This window comes from Somniosus microcephalus, chromosome 5 (genome assembly GCF_052327205.1).
Source record: "Somniosus microcephalus isolate GS21.2 chromosome 5, FLI_Smic_1.0, whole genome shotgun sequence".
NCBI lineage: Eukaryota > Metazoa > Chordata > Chondrichthyes > Squaliformes > Somniosidae > Somniosus > Somniosus microcephalus.
In genome coordinates this window covers 5693367-5712082 of record NC_140991.1, presented here as the reverse complement: position 1 = coordinate 5712082, position 18716 = coordinate 5693367, and the positions used below count along the sequence as shown (strand labels likewise).

The following is an 18716-nucleotide window of genomic DNA, read 5'->3' as shown; positions in this document are numbered from 1 at the left end:
TAGATGTAATATCTCCAAATTTGCAGACGACACAAAGCTGGGTGGGAGGGTATGCTGTGAGGAGGATGTCGTGAAACTCCAGTACGAATTGGACAGTTTGGGTGATTGTGCAGAAACATGGCAAATGCACTATAATGTGGATAAATGTGAGGTTATCCACTTTGGTGGCAAAAACAGGAAGGCAGACTATTATTTGAATGGCAATAGATTGGGAGAAGGGGACGTGCAAAGAGACCTGGGTGTTCTTGTGCACCAGTCACTGAAGGTAAGCATGCAGGTGCAGCAGGCGGTTAAGAAGGCAAATGGTATGTTGGCCTTCGTAGCAAGAGGGTTTGAGTACAGGAACAAGGATGTCTTGCTGCAGTTGTACAGGGCCTTGGTGGGACCGCACCTTGAGTACTGTGTGCAGTTTTGGTCACCTTACCTGAGGAAGGACGTTCTTGCCATGGAAGGAGTGCAGCGAAGATTCGCCAGGCTGATACCTGGGATGGCAGGAATGACGTATGAGGCGAGATTGTGTCGATTGGGCTTATACTCACTGGAGTTTAGAAGATTGAGAGGGGATCTCATCGAAACCTATAAAATTCTGTCAAGCCTGGACAGACTAGATGCAGGAAGGATGTTTCCGATGGCAGGGGAGTCCAGAACCAGGGGTCATATTCTAAGGATAAGGGGTAAGCCATTTAGGACTGAAATGAGGAGGAATTTCTTCACCCAGAGAGTGGTGAACCTGTGGAATTCTCTGCCACAGAGGGCGGTTGAGGTCAGTTCATTAAATATATTCAAGAAGGAGTTGGATATATTTCTTAAGGCTAAAGGGATCAAGGGATATGGGGAGAAGGCAGGGACAGGGTACTGAATTTGGATGATCAGCCATGATCTCATTAAATGGTGGAACAGGCTCGAGGGGCCGAATGGCCTACTCCTGCTCCTATCTTCTATGTTTCTATATTACACTGACTGCCATGTGACTGTGGTTAAACTGACTGCCGTGTGACAGGGGTTACATTGACTGCCATGTGACTGTGGATTTGTTGTGTCACGTGTTACTCACAGTGCCTCACCCCCAGTGTGTGAGTGAAGAGATGACTGCGGCAATGTATACAATGGAGTTTAGTAATTAATCCATAGACAGGAGGAGTGTGTTATCTGACTGAGTTTATTCAGCACATTGCAGTGTACAGTCAGGACAAGATTTGTTTCAACAATTCCAATCACACTCTTTAAGCAAAAGCCAGTAATTATATTAATTAACCTCAGAGTGCAAGACATCAGAGTGGAATCAGTGAGTGTTCCTGTTACAGAGGGACCTTCAACATTACACACTGAGTGACAGAGATCAGATTATTACAGGTCTATTGATCAGAAATGAAAGCTCCATCATTGTATTATTGAGTCGTTGCAATACATGCTCATTGCTTACACAACAGTGAGAGACTGTATTGTATAATGTTCAGTTTTATCTGCAGTTCGGACAATCTCCTTTGTCCATTTTAATATCTTTATATCTTCCCTCAGCCACACCACTCTTCATAAGTTGCAAGCAAAATTAAGTTAGTGCGAGTATAATATGGGGTGACAATGTCCAGCGGCTTTGGCTCTAATTTATAGATCAACTGGCAAATCTTTGGCGATTTATGGCATCTACAATCAATATGCTGGCCACCTTACTGCAGTGAGTGTGAAATGGCCTTGATGAGAGGTATCTGTTGTTGTCCTTCTCTCTACAGATCCCACTTATACTGTCTGCTTTAATCTCCTTAACCTGGTAATCCACTCGGTGTTTGTTGAGATTTAGCCATGTACGGATCCAGTTCCCTGTTTCCTAAGGGCACATCACAACACATTGGCCCCGCCTATGTCTGAGATGAGAGTTTCTGATGTTGCTATAAGGTGACTGTGATTTCTGATTGGATTTTGTAATTTAGCAATGTCCTATTTACTTATTTAACCCCTGATTCAACATTCAATATTGGCAAACAGGTCTGAAAGAGTCTCCATTTAACAAATTTCAAATTCTATTCTGTTCTATTTCTAAACATGAACAAATCTCACCCAAAAATCAACAGATGCGTGTCGCCTGAGCACCCCCGCATTGATACAGGGAAGACCAGCAGGAGGTTTAAGTTGAGTGGACACACAGGGTGACTCCACTATAGGTTTCCCAGAAATGACAATTATTGGGAAAGTTCTTGTGATTCCACAGATCTTTGTAGCGTCTCACCGTGTGTACAACATGCCCAGAGGGGAGGTTATTGTACACATGTTTAGCAACTTCCCTTGCATCATCCCAGCTATCCTTCCCATCCATTAACTGCCTAATGTGCCCCTCGTCCAGTGGAACCTTTGGGTCAATGGTGTAGGAGACAACAGCATTAACGCCATTGAGTCTGAAAAAGTGAAACCGATTAGAACCAATTACACAGTGATTGTCAAACCCAGAGACAGGATCATAGACCCGCACAGACCATTTAACCCAGTCATATTTGCCTGCTAAAGACTCAATTATAAAGGTTGCACAGCCCTTGTTATCTCTCTCACCCCTGTTCTTTATAAGACCCTCAACATCTATTTCTGCCTGCTCTGCAAACTCCTTTATGCACCGATCTATCATGGATGTCATTTTACTCTCAACTTTGGCAATCTTCTCGTTCCACTCTCTCTTTAACGCCTCTACATCAGTCCCGGTGACGGTGGCCTGAGCCACCAGGGCGATCAGGCCGATACAGAGGAGCTCCTTCAGACGGCAGCAGAGACCTTCCATGAGGCGCCGATTCCTCTGGTCATAACCCATGGCGGTTTCCAGGATGGGTTTGCCAAAGATGGCAGAATATCCCATCACAGCATCAAAGAGAGTGTGAAGGTTCTGGTCACCTTTAGTCACGTCGAAGTGAGTCAGGAACTCTCGTTTCTCGTTCTCCCGGAACTCTGGCGCTGCATTGAGGATGTCCATGTACTTCCTGAACTGGTTTTTCAGGTTTTCTTCAATGGGGAAATATTGATTATTAATCGTGCTTCTCTCTATCTCCCAGAGCACCTGCTTAATCTGAGCTGAAATGACATCTAGCTGGTTCCTGACTATCTGGAACTGCTCCTTCATGTATGTCAGCTCCTCACTCTCTCGCTTGCCTAAGGCAAGTTTAAGAATGAATCCTGCTACCTGAAAAATGGGTTTCAATACTCCGCCGACTGTCGAAAACCTCGCTCTGCTCTGAAATACGCTCATTGCCATCTTTGCATCATTCATATTTGCCGTGAGTGCGGCAGCAGCTTGATCGAGCTCTTTGTCATCCGCCATGCTGTGTCTGGATGAGGATCTTGGGAATGAAAGTCACGTTGGGTTTGTTGCTTGTGTCAGGAGTCACTAAAAATGAAACATTTAGTTTGAGTAGAGTCATAGAGTTATTCAGCACAGAAAGAGGCCCTTCAGCCCATCGTGTCCGCGCCGGCCATCAAGCCCTGTCTATTCTAATCCCATTTTCCAGCACTTGGTCCGTAGCCTTGTATGCTATGGCGTTTCAAGTGCTCATCTAAATGCTTCTTGAATGTTGTGAGGGTTCCTGCCTCTACCACCCTTTCAGGCAGTGAGTTCCAGATTCCAACCACCCTCTGGGTGAAAATGTTTTTCCTCAAATCCCTCGAAACCTCCTGCCCCTTACCTTGAATCTATGCCCCCTGTTTATTGAGCCCTCTACTAAGGGGAAAAGTTCCTTTCTATCAACCTTATCTATGCCCCTCATAATTTTGTACACCTCAATCAGGTCCCCCCTCAGCCTTCTCTGCTCTAAGGAAAACAACCCCAGCCTGTCCAGTCTTCCAGCCCAGGTAACATCCTGGTGAATCTCCTCTGCACCCTCTCCAATGCAATCACATCCTTCCTATAGTGTGGTGACCAGAACTGCACACAGTATTCCAGCTGTGGCCTAACTAGCGTTTTGTATTGCTCCATCATAACCTCCCTGCTCTTATATTCTATGCCTTGGCTAATGAAGGCAAGTATCCCATATGCCTTTTTAACCAACTTACCTACCTGTCCTGCAGCCTTCAGGGATCTATGTACATGCACACCAAGGTCCCTCTGATCCTCTGTCCTTCCTAGGGTCCTACCATTCATTGTGTATTCCCTTGTTTTGTTAGTCCTCCCAAAATGCATCACCTCACACATAAATGCGTGGAAATTGGGTATAGCCCCGCCTGAGGCGTTAGAACTAGCGCTGCGCAAAGCTTATAGCCAGACGAAACTTATTGCCGCTGTTAGATCCATGATTCTGAGGATATGCTGTTATTCAATAATAACACGGATGCTGTAAGTTAACAATAAACAGGTCTTTACTGGAGGAGGGTAGTCTCAAGACTGGGGGTACAGAGGCATGCGCAAAGCTTATATACAGGTGTGGTCACTGCCGGTACTACAGTATACATGAGCTGTAAAAGTAGTTCTGACATAAAGGCACATACACTACAATTCCTCCCCTTTTAGATTAGTAGTACCCCTAATATTCAAATAACAATTAACACTTTAACATGTACATTAAACAACAATAGTCCATTTATAGATTCAGTCTTTGGGGCGGCTTCCTGACCCTTTCGGGATAGCGCCTTTCCGGAGGTTCTTGTTCTTGGTGCAGAGGCGATTCTGACCCCTTTTCATCGGGTAGTTCATCGGGTTCCACTGCTACTGGTTCGGAGGTAGATGCTACCGGTATGTCGGGTTCATCCCCAGGTACTCGAGACATGGGGTTGACGCGTTCCTGTGACAATAAGATCTGATCGACGTGGTGTCTCACAATGTTCTCCCCGACATCCACTGTGTACATTAATGGCCCCTGCCTTGTGCATATCGTTCCGGGTTGCCATTTCTCTGTTCGATAGTCACGGGCCAAGACTGGTTGCCCTGCATTGAAGCTCCTTGTCAGATTCTCATTGATGTGCTGGAATTGTTTGTCCTCAACATTTCTTCACACATTTGGTCTGAGCAAGTCCAGACGAGATCTCAACCTTCGGTTAAAGAACATCATGGCCGGGGTCTGGTTGGTAACTGCATGTGTCGCGTTTCGGTAGGCTAATAAGAAATTGTCCATCTTATGCTGTAGTGGAATTTCATCGTCGCACATGGCCTTTATCGCCTTCTTAAAGGTTTGTACGAACCTCTCAGCCAATCCATTTGTGGCTGGATGATACGGGGTGGATGTGTAATGCCTTACCCCATTCCTTTTCATAAATTTTTGAAACTAGTCGGACACAAACTGTGGTCCATTATCAGAGCAAATCTGGTCTGGCAAACCATTTCTGGCAAATATGGTCCGTAGGACTGCAATCGTTTTCTCTGTAGTGGTTGAAGACATTTTTATCACCTCAGGCCACTTTGAATGAGCATCCACTGCTATGAAGAACATTGAGTCCATGAATGGACCAGTGAAATCAACATGCACCCGTTACCATGGAGAGGAGGGCCACTCCCATGGGTGTAGAGGGGCATGTGGTGGTGCATTTTGGACCTTCTGGCATCCTAAGCAGCTCTTAGTTAGGTCTTTGATTTGTTGATCGGTTCCCAGCCACCACACATAAGCCCCAGCAAGGCTTTTCATTTTCACTCCCCCAGATGACCTTCATATAGCTCATTTAGCACTCTCTCCCTTAACTTGGGTGGAATCACCACTCTGGATCCACACATCACTGTCCCCTGGCATACTGACAGCTGTTCTCTTCTGGATGACAATGCTGGCAACAGTGAGTCGCCATGTGTTGGCCATCCCCTCACCGTCAAATCATATACCCGAGACAGCGTTGGGTCATTGCGGGTCTCCTTCTCTATATCCGCGTTCGTTACTGGCAATCGTTCAATTATTGACGAATAAAATATCTCGATAGGGTCCACTGCTGGTGCTTCCTCCACAGTAGGCAGTGGCAGGCGCGATAGCCCATCAGCGTTCCCATGCTGTTTCGTGCCTTTATATTCTATTTCATATTGATTCGCCCCTAGGAACAGGGACCATCTTTGTAACTGCTGTGCAGTCATCACTGGAACGCCCTTAGGATTAAAGATGGAGACAAGTGGTTGGTGGTCAGTCAGCAAGGTGAACTTCTGCCCATGCAGATAGTGGTTGAATTTTTTTACTCCCCATACTAGGCTGAGGGCCTCCCTGTCAATCTGGGCGTAGTTGCGCTCGGCTGAGGTTAGTGACCGAGACGCAAAGGCTACTGGCCTCTCCAACCCGTCTGGGAATTTGTGCGACAGCACCGCTCCAATACCATAGGGTGATGCATCACATGCCAAACGAATTGGTAGTGCTTGGTTGAAATGGGCCAACACCTCTTTTGATGTGATCAATTCGTTACACTTCTGGAAAGCTCGTCTAAGTTCGTCATCCCACTTCCATGGTACCCCTGTTTGCAGTAGGGGGTTCAGTGGGTGTAATACCGTGGACAAATTTGGTAAGAACTTGTGGTAGTAGTTTACCAGCCCGAGGAACGACCTCAGTTGTGACACATTTTCCGGTGCTGGAGCCTTGACTAATGCCTCAATCTTGTCAGGGGACTTATGTAACCCCTCTTCATCGATGACGTGGCCACAATACGAGATCTGTTTCTGGAAAAACTTGCACTTGTGGCGATTAGCTCGTAGCCCATACTCCTTTAATCTGGTGAGCACCTTCTCCAAGTTGGCGAGGTGATTACTGTCATTTTCGCCCGTGACCAAGATGTCATCCAAATAACACTGGGTCCCTGGAATCCCTTGCAGGACCTGATCCATCGCCCTTTGCCAGATAGCCGGAGCCGAGGCTACTCCAAACACCAGCCGGTTGTATTGATAGAGACCTTTATGAGTGTTAATCATAAGGTATTGTTTCAAAGCTTCTTCCACCTCCATTTGCAAGTACGCCTGGGCTAGATCAATTTTGGTGAAGCGTTTACCTCCAGATAGCGAGGCGAAAATATCCTCAATTCGTGGAAGCGGATATTGTACCGTGTGAAGGATTGGGTTCACTGTCACCTTAAAATCCCCACAGATGCGGACCTTCTTTGGTTCCCCAGGCGTATTACTCAGCGACCTCTTCATTACAGGAACGATGGCTGTACCCCCTCGCTCCAGTCCACTTTGGACAGTACTCCTGAACGTTCCAACCCTTCCAGCTCTGCTTCAACAGCTGGTCTAATCGCATAAGGCACTGGTCTGGCCTTAAGAAACTTTGGGCTTGCATTTTCCTCTATTTTAATCATTGCTGTTATGCCTTTTAGTGTTCCTAGTCCCTCCTGGAACACTTCTTTTGCGTCAGTTAGCATTTTTGACAGTCGTCCAGGTGTGACGTCATCATCCTTTTTGGCCTCAACCTTCAGTGCCTGTATGGAATGCCAATCTAATTGTATCTTCCGGATCCATTCACGTCCTAGCAGTGGTGGTCCTCCATCTGGCAATACATATATATCCATTTTAGGTATTTCCTGGCCTTTATATATCACTTTCACCCTTATTTTTCCTTTGGGGTAGACTTTTTGCCCCGTATACGTCTTCAAGACAATCTCTGTAGCTTTCAAGGGTATATGTGAAAATAGCCGCTTGTAGTCCCTTTGATTTATGACTGTTAGGGCTGATCCTGTGTCCAATTCCATTTTCACTTGGACTCCGTCTATCTTGAGTGTAACCCAGATAGCCTGGTGATCCTCCATTTCGGTTACCTTATGTAGTTTCAGACAACCCAGCTCCTTGCTTCCGGAGTCTGTGTCACTTTTCTGTTCATCTGAACCGCTGTCCATCACCTGGTGTACCTTTTTGTACTTCTCCTGTGGATATTTCTCACTGTTGGTTTTCTTCCCAGACCTGCAGACTCTTGCTATATGTCCTTCTTTCCCACACTGTCTGTACACTTGGTCCTTGAACCAACAATCTTTCTGGTCATGTGTTGTTCTGCCGCAGCGATAGCACTTCCCTGTTCCATAGGACATTTCATTGGTGCCATATTCTTGCGGTCTCCGTTGTATCTCTGCAGCGCCCCTTGCGGCTGCTTCGTGTGATACTGCCATACTGAAAGCTTTGTCCAGCGTAAGATCCTTTTCTGATAGAAGCCGTTTCTGGGTTCCTTCGCTTTGTAGCCCACACACAAACTTGTCCCTTAATGTATCTGCTAGTCCCGCTCCAAACTGGCAGTGTTTCGATAGCTTGCGCAGTTCTGTTAGGTACTCAGCATTGTTTTCGTCTTTGTGTTGGTTCCTTTTATGGAACTTAAATCGTTCTGCTATCAGCAGCGGTGTGGGGTTTAAGTGGTCCTGTAGGATTTCTACCATGCTTTCGAAATTCTTGTTCACCGGCTTCTCTGTGGTTATTAGATTTCGCAGTAACCCATAAGTTTTTGCACCCATGGAATTTAACAAAACCAGTGCTTTATTAGCATCTGGCACTTCATTCGCCCTGCAGTACACCTCAATACGTTCCACATATGTCGCCCAATCTTCGACTTCATTGTCAAACGTAGAGATACTGCCACTCTTCGACATCCCTGGGTGTGAGTTAACTGTCAAAAATGGCGTCTCCCGCGCTTTCCTTCCTTCCCGCGCTCGCCCTTCTTCTCTGCTGCGGCTTCTAAAAATGGCGTCTCCCGTGCTCTTCCTTCTTCTCCGCGGCTCAATGGCATCTCCCGCGCTCTCCCTTCTTCTCCCCGCAGACCCTGTTCGCCTGTGAGCCCTGGCTGTGCTCTGCGCGTTCTTCTTCTTTTATTTATTTATTTATTTATTTTTCGACGCCGCTCGGTCTTGAACCCGGCTGTTTCTTTACCCTCTCTCTCTGGTTTGTTTTCTTTTTCTCGATGGCGCTCGGTGTTCAACCCCCGGCTGCGCCCCGCGCGCTTCACCCTCTGTCTTACCCCGTCGACGCTGTTCGACTTTCTCTCTGCTGTCGGTCAGCTCCAGCCGCCGCTGCTCGGGAAGGGTCTGCGCTGGACCTGTCGTCAGTCTCTTGCTGATCGACATGGCTGGGGAACCAAGCCCGGCTCTCCACAGCCTCCCCTGCGATGTTCACTCTCTGCCTGACGACTGGGCAGTTGCTCGTGGTCGACGCCCGTGTTCCTGGCCTCGACTTTTTTTTTGCAGGTAGATTCGAATCGACACTCGTCGCCACTGTTAGATCCGTGATTCTGAGGATATGCTGTTATTCAATAATCACACGGATGCTGTAAGTTAACAATAAACAGGTCTTTACTGGAGGAGGGTAGTCTCAAGACTGGGGGTACAGAGGCATGCGCAAAGCTTATATACAGGTGTGGTCACTGCCGGTACTACAGTATACAGGAGCTGTAAAAGTAGTTCTGATTTAAAGGCACATACACTACAGCTGCCTGGCGCGATATTGGGTTGCATCGCCCCCAAAGGTGATTGAGGCGTGAATTCAGACATTGCACGGGCCTCCTAAGGCGCAAAACTTCCGGCACTACTCAATATCGGCGCGGACGGGCGCAGCGCAGGTGATCTCAATTACCGATAACCACGAGACTTCCAGGCGCCGGCCGGCTCTTAAAGGGGTGGGTCAGTCAGCCTCAGCTTCCACACTCATCACCCTGTAGGTCTCAGAATCGGCGCACGCCCTTCTCTGGCGCAAAAAACTTGGTCAAGATGGAGAAGGTGAGACAGAGAGCAGAGCGCTTCAGCACTGAGGCTCTGGAGCAGTTGGTGGCCGCAGTGGAGCGCCGTCGAGATGTTCTCTATCCTGACAATGGCAGGAGGCTGAATCAAAAGGACTACCGCCGAGCTTGGAGGGATGTTTGTCAGAGGGTCATCTCCAGCACCATGGCGACCAGGAGCCCTGTTCAGTGCAGGAAGAAATTCAACGACCTCACTCGGGTCATGAGGGTGAGTGGTGTTTATGCAAACTTCTGATTCCCTCCATCTGCACCTGACTTCATTGCTACAGGGTGCGCGATGCCCCAATGGCCATGTGTCAGCAAGCACCCATGGCCCTTTCTGGGCACACGCATGCACATTTGACTCAAGACGTAATGCAAGGGCTCTTGCACCATGGGGGGCATGAGATGATCACTCAGGGCATCATATAAGGGCTCTTGCACCATGGGGGGCATGAGATGATCACTCAGGGCGTCATGTAAGGGCTCTTGCACCATGGGGGGCATGAGATGATCACTCAGGGCATCATGTAAGGGCTCTTGCACCATGGGGGGCATGAGATGATCACTCAGGGCATCATGTAACAGAGCTTCCCCTTCTTTCCCCTGCAGTCCAAGCTGGTGATGATCCGAAAGGACCAGCGTTGAACCGGTGGCGGACCTCCACAAGTGGTCACTCTCACGGATCTCGAGGAGAGAGTGCACCAGATTCTTGGAGGACGTCTGAGTGGTCCTGTTACCACTGCAGCTGCCGACCCCATTGTCGACAGCGAGGGTAAGGCTCTCACCTTTTTCAGCTGTCTCCTTCCACTTGGTCCCCCCACCAGCATGCTTCCTCAGTGTGCAGCCATGTCAGAGCCTTGCCGCAATCTGGCATGCCTTGCCGCCAACCTGACCTTTTGCTAAAGCCACTCTTCCATCTCCCTGCTTTCAGATGCTGCATCACCAACTCGGGGTCCGAGCCCTGAAGCTGCCAGTGCCAGTGCCTCCGGAGGTGAAGATCAGGAGGAAGCCGAACCATCCGTTCCAGCCTCAGGGGAGCCAACACATCTGCAGACTGGGGATAGTAGCTCCCTGGAAGGGAGGGGTGGGGGCTCTGATGAGGACCCAGTTACCGGAACAAGCGGCCTGCATCAACGCGAGGGGGGTAGGCAAGTTCGGGCACCGGCTCCCCGGAGGGCGAGGCAGGGAGCGATGACTGCTGCACAGAGTGCAGAGGAGGTGCGTAGCCTGGCTGAAATGAGCACCCAGGCCCGGCTCAGGCACACTGAGCTTATGGTTGCAGTGGGGAGGCTGCTTCAGTCGATAGAAACACTGGCAAAGAGTGTGCTGGACTTTGGCACAGCAATGGAGAGGACTGTCCAGGGCTTCGGGGCAGCAATGGAGAGGACTGTCCAGGGCTTCGAGGCCGCTATGGAGAGGACTGTTCAGAGCTTCGGACAATCCCTGGAAAGGTCTGTCCAGGGCTTTGCCGAGGCAGTGGAACAGACTGCTCCGGCCTTGTCTGAAGCAATGGAGAGAACTGTCCAGGGCTTCTCCGAAGCACTGGCACCTGCCACACAGGTCCTCACTGCTGCCACGCAGTCACTTGCTGGCCTCGTCCAGACCCAGATTGAGGCAACGCGAACTCTCACTGCTGCCACACTATCTGCATCAGTTGGGATCACCCCGGGCCCTTCCAGTACCACACGAGGCCAGGAATCAGTGGAGCAGTCGCTTGTGGCGGTAGAGCCGAGCCGGTCCCCTCCGAGAGCCAGTGTGTCGTCCGACCATGGTGCAGGTGTACTCCCTCGGCAGGTGACCATTGCTCACGCCACCGCTGGAACGTCTGCAGTGCAGCTGCCACCACCTGCAGTGCACACTGCTTCCACCCATGGCCAGATCAAGCAGCCAGCCTCCGCACCCTCCAAGCCCAGAGGTCGTCCAGGCCGTTCCCTCAGGGGCTTCTGCGCTTGCAGACAGTCACCAGGTGTCCCCTATCCTTGACGCCGCCACTGGGGTTCAACTACGGAGGAGCAGCAGGGAGGGAAGGGGCCGACAGCGAAAGAGAAGTCGGCCTCCATCAAGGGGCCAGCAGTAGAGGGAGGTGCTGAGACGTTTCTTTCCCCAAATTCAGGGATGCCCTCACCTGTTGTGATTGTTGGTGATGGTTTGTTTAGTTTTGAGGCTTTGCCAGAGTTAACTGTTATTTTGTTAGCTATGGTTTCTGTTGACATGACGTTGTCATGCTGGAAGGAAGGACCTTTTTGAAAATAAAGATTTTTTTTTATTTACAATGGTACTCGTAACTATTTACACTCATGGTGGCCTTCATAGGCTTTGTACGATCAGAAGTGCGCAGGACGAATGAGACCCATCATTCCGTCAGAGGGTCCTCGAACCAAGTCCTTATGAGCCTCTGACGGACGGCCCTTCCAGTTTCAGGAGCCCTCCCATCTTCTCCTCCTCCTCCTCGTCCGCATGCTCCTCCTCCTCCTTCTTGTCCGCCTGCTCTTCCTCCTCCTCCTCCTCCTCCTCGTCCGCCTGCTCTGCTGGACCTTGAGGGGCAGCTGGCATTGGCTGGGTTCGTCGAATGGCCAAGTTGTGGAGCATGCAGCAGACAACGACGATGCGACCCACTTGCTCCGGCGAGTACTGCAGGGCTCCCCCCGAATGGTCTAGACAGCGGAAACATTGTTTGAGCACACCAATAGTGTGCTCCACAATGTTCCTGGTCGCCTGATGGCTGCTATTAGAGTTTTACAGCACAGAAAGAGGCCCTTCGGCCCATCGTGTCATTGTAAATCTCTTCTGCCAGGGTGGCGGGCAAACAGAGTGGGGTCATGAGCCATGGGCAGAGAGGATAGCCCTTGTCCCCAAGAAGCCAGCCTCGTGGGTGAGCCGGCCCCTCAAAAAGGTCAGAAACTGAGGTCTGCCGCAGGATGAATGCATCGTGGCTGCTCCCAATGAATTGCGCGTTGACTGCCATGGTCATCTGGCGGTGGTCACAGGCCAGCTGGACATTGAGGGAGTGGAACCCCTTGCGGTTGCGGAACTCCTCAGGATTCAGTAATGGCGCCCGCAAAGCCACGTGTGTGCAATCAATGGCCCCCTGCACCATGGGGAAGTCCGCAATAGCAGCGAAGCCCTGCGCGCGCTCCGCCTGCTTCTCCAGGGTCAGAGGGAAGGTGATTAATTGACGCCTTCTTCTATAGAGGGCAGCTGTCACTTGCCGGATGCAACAATGCACTGCAAATTGAGATATATTTGCTATGTCCCCAGTGGCTGACTGAAAGGATCCGGTGGCGTAAAAGTTGAGGGCAACAGTCACTTTGACGGCCACCGACAGAGAGGTTCTGCACCGTAGACGCGGCTGCAGATCCTCAGCAAGCAGGTGGCACAGCTCAGTCACAACCTCCTTACCAAATCGGAGCCTTCGCAGACACTGCTCCTCCGACATGGTGAGGTATGACACCTGCTGCCTGAAAACCCTCGCAGCGTATCTTCGGAGTGGCCGACCTCCATTGCCCCTCCTCCTTCTGGCCAATCCCGGCCCTCTCTCCCGCCGTCTCTGTGCCCCTTCAAAGTGCCCGGCCATGAGGACGTTCCCGTCCAAAGCAGCTCCCATTGCTATGCCAGACGGGCAACACACTGTAATGTCGAGTGCTCCAACTACTCCGGACAGGGCTGAAGGTCCCAAGTATTCGAAGGCTAAATCCGATAAATCCTGTGCAACAGTAGCTCACCAACTCTCTCCAGCAACGATCAGAATGACCAGGCCAAGTGGCTGCAGCTTTTATACAAGATCTGTCCCCTTTAAATAGCGCCCCCCCGACTCCGAGAAGGGCCTGGGAATGTTCCATTGAACTGTCACCAATAGCGCCAGGCGGAAAGGTTCCGGGCACCACCGAATATCCGGTCAGGGGCGCCAAAAGGGCGTTGCACACTGAAATGATGTCATGATCTGCCTGCGCACGCGGGCGCGCGCTAACAGTTAGCGCAGGCGCTAAATGGATACTCAATATGGGAGTTGTCGCTATCCTCATTGCGCCCGCCCGAACATTGGGTAGCGCCCCAAATCTCGGGCTCATTAGGCACTAATTGCTGGCGCAACCAACCGAATTTCTAGGCCAAAGTATTTAATATTCTGTCCAAAAATCAACAGCTTCCATCACTGTTGGGGTTTTCAATTCATGGAGAACTGGCACCAGTACTGGGGATAGAGGGAGCTGTTCCGTCGGGACGGGCTCCACTTAAAGCTGGGACCAGTGTCCTTGCGAATCGAAATACCTAGGGCTGTAGACAGGGCTTTAAACTATAAAAGTGGGTTGGGGGGAGGGGTCAGGTGAGGGGAAATTTAGAAATCTAAAGAGAAAGGTCAAGGCAATGGCGCAGTGCAACAATTTGGGTAAAAATAAGCTGAGTGTGACAGGAAGGGACAGAGAATTTAATGGTAGCAGTGCAGCAGAGATTAAGGTCAAAGCAGGGAATAATGGTAAAAAATTTAAATTAAAGGCTCTTTATCTGAATGCATGAAGCAGTTATAACATGATAGATGAACTAATGGCACAAATAGAGATAAATGGGTTTGATCTAATAGCCGTTACAGAGATGTGGTTGCAAGGTGACCAAGGTTGGGAACTAAATGTTCATGGGAACTTGACATTTCGAAAAGACAGGCAGAATGGGGGGAGTAGCCCTGATAATAAAGGATGACATAAGGATGGTAGAGAGAAAGGACCTCGGCTCGGAAGATCAGGAAGCCTCTCTAGTACTGAGGGAGTGCGGCACTGGCCGAGGGTTGGTACTGAGGGAGGGGGCACTGTTGGAGGGGCAGTACTGAGGGAGTGCTGCACGGTCGGAGGAGCAGTACTGAGGGAACGCTGCACTGTTGGAGGGGCAGCACTGAGGGAGTGCTGCACTGTCGGAGGGGCAGTACTGAGGGAACGCTGCACTGTTGGAGGGGCAGCACTGAGGGAGTGCTGCACGGTCGGAGGGGCAGTACTGAGGGAACGCTGCACTGTTGGAGGGGCAGCACTGAGGGAGTGCTGCACGGTCGGAGGGGCAGTACTGAGGGAACGCTGCACTGTTGGAGGGGCAGCACTGAGGGAGTGCTGCACTGTCGGAGGGTCAGTTCTGAGGAAATGCTGCACTGTTGGAGGGGCAGTACTGAGGGAGTGCTGCACGGTCGGAGGGGCAGTACTGAGGGAACGCTGCACTGTTGGAGGGGCAGTACTGAGGGAGTGCTGCACTGTCGGAGGGTCAGTTCTGAGGAAGTGCTGCACTGTCGGAGGGGTAGTACTGAGGGAGTGCGGCACTGTCGGAGGGGCAGTCCTGAGGGAGTGCTGCACTGTTGGAGGAGCAGTACTGAGGGAGTGCTACACTGTTGGAGGGGCAGTACTGAGGGAGTGCTGCACTGTTGGAGGGGCCGTACTAAGGGAGTGATGCACTGTCGGAGGGGTAGTACTGAGGGAGTGCTGCACTGTTGGGGGGCAGTACTAAGGGCGTGCTGCACTGTCAGAGGGGCAGTACTGAGGTAGCGCCGCACTGTCGGAGGGGCAGTACTGAGGGAGCGCCGCACTGTCGGAGGGGCAGTACTGAGGGAGCGCCGCACTGTCGGAGGGGCAGTACTGAGGGAGCGCTGTACTGTCGGAGGGGTAGTACTGAGGGAGCGCTGCACTGTCAGAGGGTCAGTACTGAGGGAGTGCTGCACTGTCGGAGGGGTAGTACTGAGGGAGTGCTGCACTGTCAGAGGGGCAGTACTGAGGGAGTGCTGCACTGTCGGAGGGGCAGTACTGAGGGCGTGCTGCACTGTTGGAGGGGCAGTACTGAGGGAGCGCAGCACTGTCGGAGGGTCAGTACTGAGGGAGTGCTGCACTTTCGGAGGGGCAGTACTGAGGGCGTGCTGCACTGTTGGAGAGGCAGTACTGAGGGAGTGCTGCACTGTCGGAGGGTCAGTACTGAGGAAGTGCTGCACTGTCGGAGGGGTAGTACTGAGGGAGTGCGGCACTGTCGGAGGGGCAGTACTGAGGGAGTGCTGCACTGTCGGAGGGGCAGTACTGAGGGAGTGCTGCACTGTCGGAGGGGCAGCACTGAGGGAGTGCTGCACTGTCGGAGGGTCAGTACTGAGGGAGTGCTGCACTTTCGGAGGGGCAGTACTGAGGGCGTGCTGCACTGTTGGAGAGGCAGTACTGAGGGAGTGCTGCACTGTCGGAGGGTCAGTACTGAGGAAGTGCTGCACTGTCGGAGGGGTAGTACTGAGGGAGTGCGGCACTGTCGGAGGGGCAGTCCTGAGGGAGTGCTGCACTGTTGGAGGAGCAGTACTGAGGGAGTGCTACACTGTTGGAGGGGCAGTACTGAGGGAGTGCTGCACTGTTGGAGGGGCCGTACTAAGGGAGTGATGCACTGTCGGAGGGGTAGTACTGAGGGAGTGCTGCACTGTTGGGGGGCAGTACTAAGGGCGTGCTGCACTGTCAGAGGGGCAGTACTGAGGTGGCGCCGCACTGTCGGAGGGGCAGTACTGAGGGAGCGCCGCACTGTCGGAGGGGCAGTACTGAGGGAGCGCCGCACTGTCGGAGGGGCAGTACTGAGGGAGCGCTGTACTGTCGGAGGGGTAGTACTGAGGGAGCGCTGCACTGTCAGAGGGTCAGCACTGAGGGAGTGCTGCACTGTCGGAGGGGTAGTACTGAGGGAGTGCTGCACTGTCAGAGGGGCAGTACTGAGGGAGTGCTGCACTGTCGGAGGGGCAGTACTGAGGGTGTGCTGCACTGTTGGAGGGGCAGTACTGAGGGAGCGCAGCACTGTTGGAGGGGCAGCACTGAGGGAGTGCTGCACTGTCGGAGGGGTAGTACTGAGGAACTGCGGCACTGTCGGAGGGGCAGTACTGAGGGAGTGCTGCACTGTCGGAGGGGCAGTACTGAGGGAGTGCTGCACTGTCGGAGGGGCAGCACTGAGGGAGTGCTGCACTGTCGGAGGGTCAGTACTGAGGGAGTGCTGCACTTTCGGAGGGGCAGTACTGAGGGCGTGCTGCACTGTTGGAGAGGCAGTACTGAGGGAGTGCTGCACTGTCGGAGGGTCAGTACTGAGGAAGTGCTGCACTGTCGGAGGGGTAGTGCTGAGGGAGTGCGGCACTGTCGGAGGGGCAGTACTGAGGGAGTGCTGCACTGTTGGAGGAGCAGTACTGAGGGAGGGCTACACTGTTGGATGAGCAGTACTGAGGGACTGCTGCACTGTTGGAGGGGCAGTACTGAGGGAGTGCTGCACTGTTGGAGGGGCAGTACTGAGGGAGTGATGCACTGTCGGAGGGGTAGTACTGAGGGAGTGCTGCTCTGTTGGGGGGCAGTACTAAGGGCGTGCTGCACTGTCAGAGGGGCAGTACTGAGCGAGCGCCGTACTGTCGGAGGGGCAGTACTGAGGGAGTGCTGCACTGTCGGAGGGGCAGTACTGAGGGAGTGCTGCACTGTCAGAGGGGCAGTCCTGAGGGAGTGCTGCACTGTCGGAGGGGCAGTACTGAGGGAGTGCTGCACTGTCGGAGGGGCAGTACTGAGGGAGTGCTGCACTGTTGGAGGGGCAGCACTGAGGGAGCACTGCACTGTCGGAGGGTCAGTACTGAGGGAGTGCTGCGCTGTCGGAGGTGTCGTCTTAGGATGAGATGTTAAACTGAGGCCCCGCCTGCTCTCTCAGGTGGATGTGAAAGATCCCATGGCACTATTTTGATGAAGAGCAGGAGAGCTCTCCCCGGTGTCCTGGGGCCAATACTTATCCCTCAGCCAACATCACTAACACAGTATCTGGTCATTATCACCGTGCTATTTGTGGGAGCTTGCTGTGTACAAATTGTGTTTCCTACGTTATAACAGTGACTACACTTCAAAAAGTACTTCATTGGCTGTGAAGGGCTTTGGTACATCCTGAAGTCGTGAAAGGCGCTATAGAAATGCAAGTCTGTCTATTAAAACTTAAGTGCATAATTATACAGTTTACAGAAAAATAAAAATCTCTGGAACTTGAAAATTCTCCACAAAGAAAAAGCAGTTTGCAAAACTCCACTCAGTCTGAGCTAGTCGGGGAGTTCCGCTGTGAGATTTTATCATAGGACTTAATGCGTTCATATCTGATTCATCTTTTAATTAACAGCGATTTAACCCTTTTAAAATAAATGCAACACCCCCATGAAGATAGTGGACAAATGCATATTTGACCAGAACACATTTGTACAATATCACTCTGTGTGACTCTCAGCCAATCATTCAGCCACGGTGGTGGAATATGCGATGAAACAGACAATCTCCAGAGAAAAAAATCCTGCCCAGTGGAGCTTCCCACTAACCAACAGGGAGAAGTGTATGATAGCAAAATACTGCGGATGCTGGAAATCCGAAATAACAACAGAAAATGCTGGAAAAACTCAGCAGGCCAGGCATCATCCGTGGAGAGAGAAATAGAGCCAACGATTCGAGTCGAAACCCTTCGTCAGGACTGAAATACACAGGAAATGAAACAGATTAAAAGGCCAGTTTGGGGGCAGGGAAATGGGGATGAGAGAATAAAAGAGAAGTGAAGGGAGATGTGTAGCCCGGACAGCTGACCACATCTTTCAATGGACCATTTAATCAACCACAGCTAGCAGCAGAATCAGTGAGCGTGAAATAGTCTCACCTTCAAGTGTTCTTCCCTCAGGCTCAGCCTCTTCTCTTTGGCACTCTGACTGGTGCTGCAGTACCTGTGCGAGTGTGTCCCGTTCGAGCCCGATCCTCTGCCAGCTTTCTTCGCTTCAGCTTTCCCAGTTGCAAACAGACACACGCTCAAAGTCTGAACAGTTCTGCGTTTACAGTCGGAGTTCTTCAAGCTTTTAAATAGGAGCACCTGCCGTCCGACTCCACCCTTTCACTAAAGTCGGAGCGGGGCAGCATAAGGTCAAGCCCCGCCCTCTCAGCGAATGATCTGTATCGCAGTGGAGACTAGCAGAAAATATCACAACAGGCAAGCGAGGAAAACTGAGTGCATTTATTGCAGCAATATAGATAGTAGGACTGACCCGATGTCCTCACACACTCTCGGGGGCTGAACTCGCATTGTGTGATAGCAGTAAAGAATCTTTTAACATGTTCCTATAATGCAATCCAT

The 18716-nt window shown here is 51.4% G+C and overlaps 1 pseudogene across 1 annotated transcript; it reads right to left on the bottom strand.

Annotated features, from left to right (window-relative positions):
* Window positions 1-1141: 1141 nt before the first annotated feature.
* LOC147116837 (protein rapunzel pseudogene) lies at window positions 1142-18420 on the bottom strand (annotated as a pseudogene). Its single transcript, XR_015078263.1, has 2 exons — window positions 18249-18420; window positions 1142-3364 (listed from the first exon to the last, which is right to left on the bottom strand). The product of XR_015078263.1 is annotated as a protein rapunzel pseudogene (transcript).
* Between the last annotated feature and the right edge of the window lie 296 nt (window positions 18421-18716).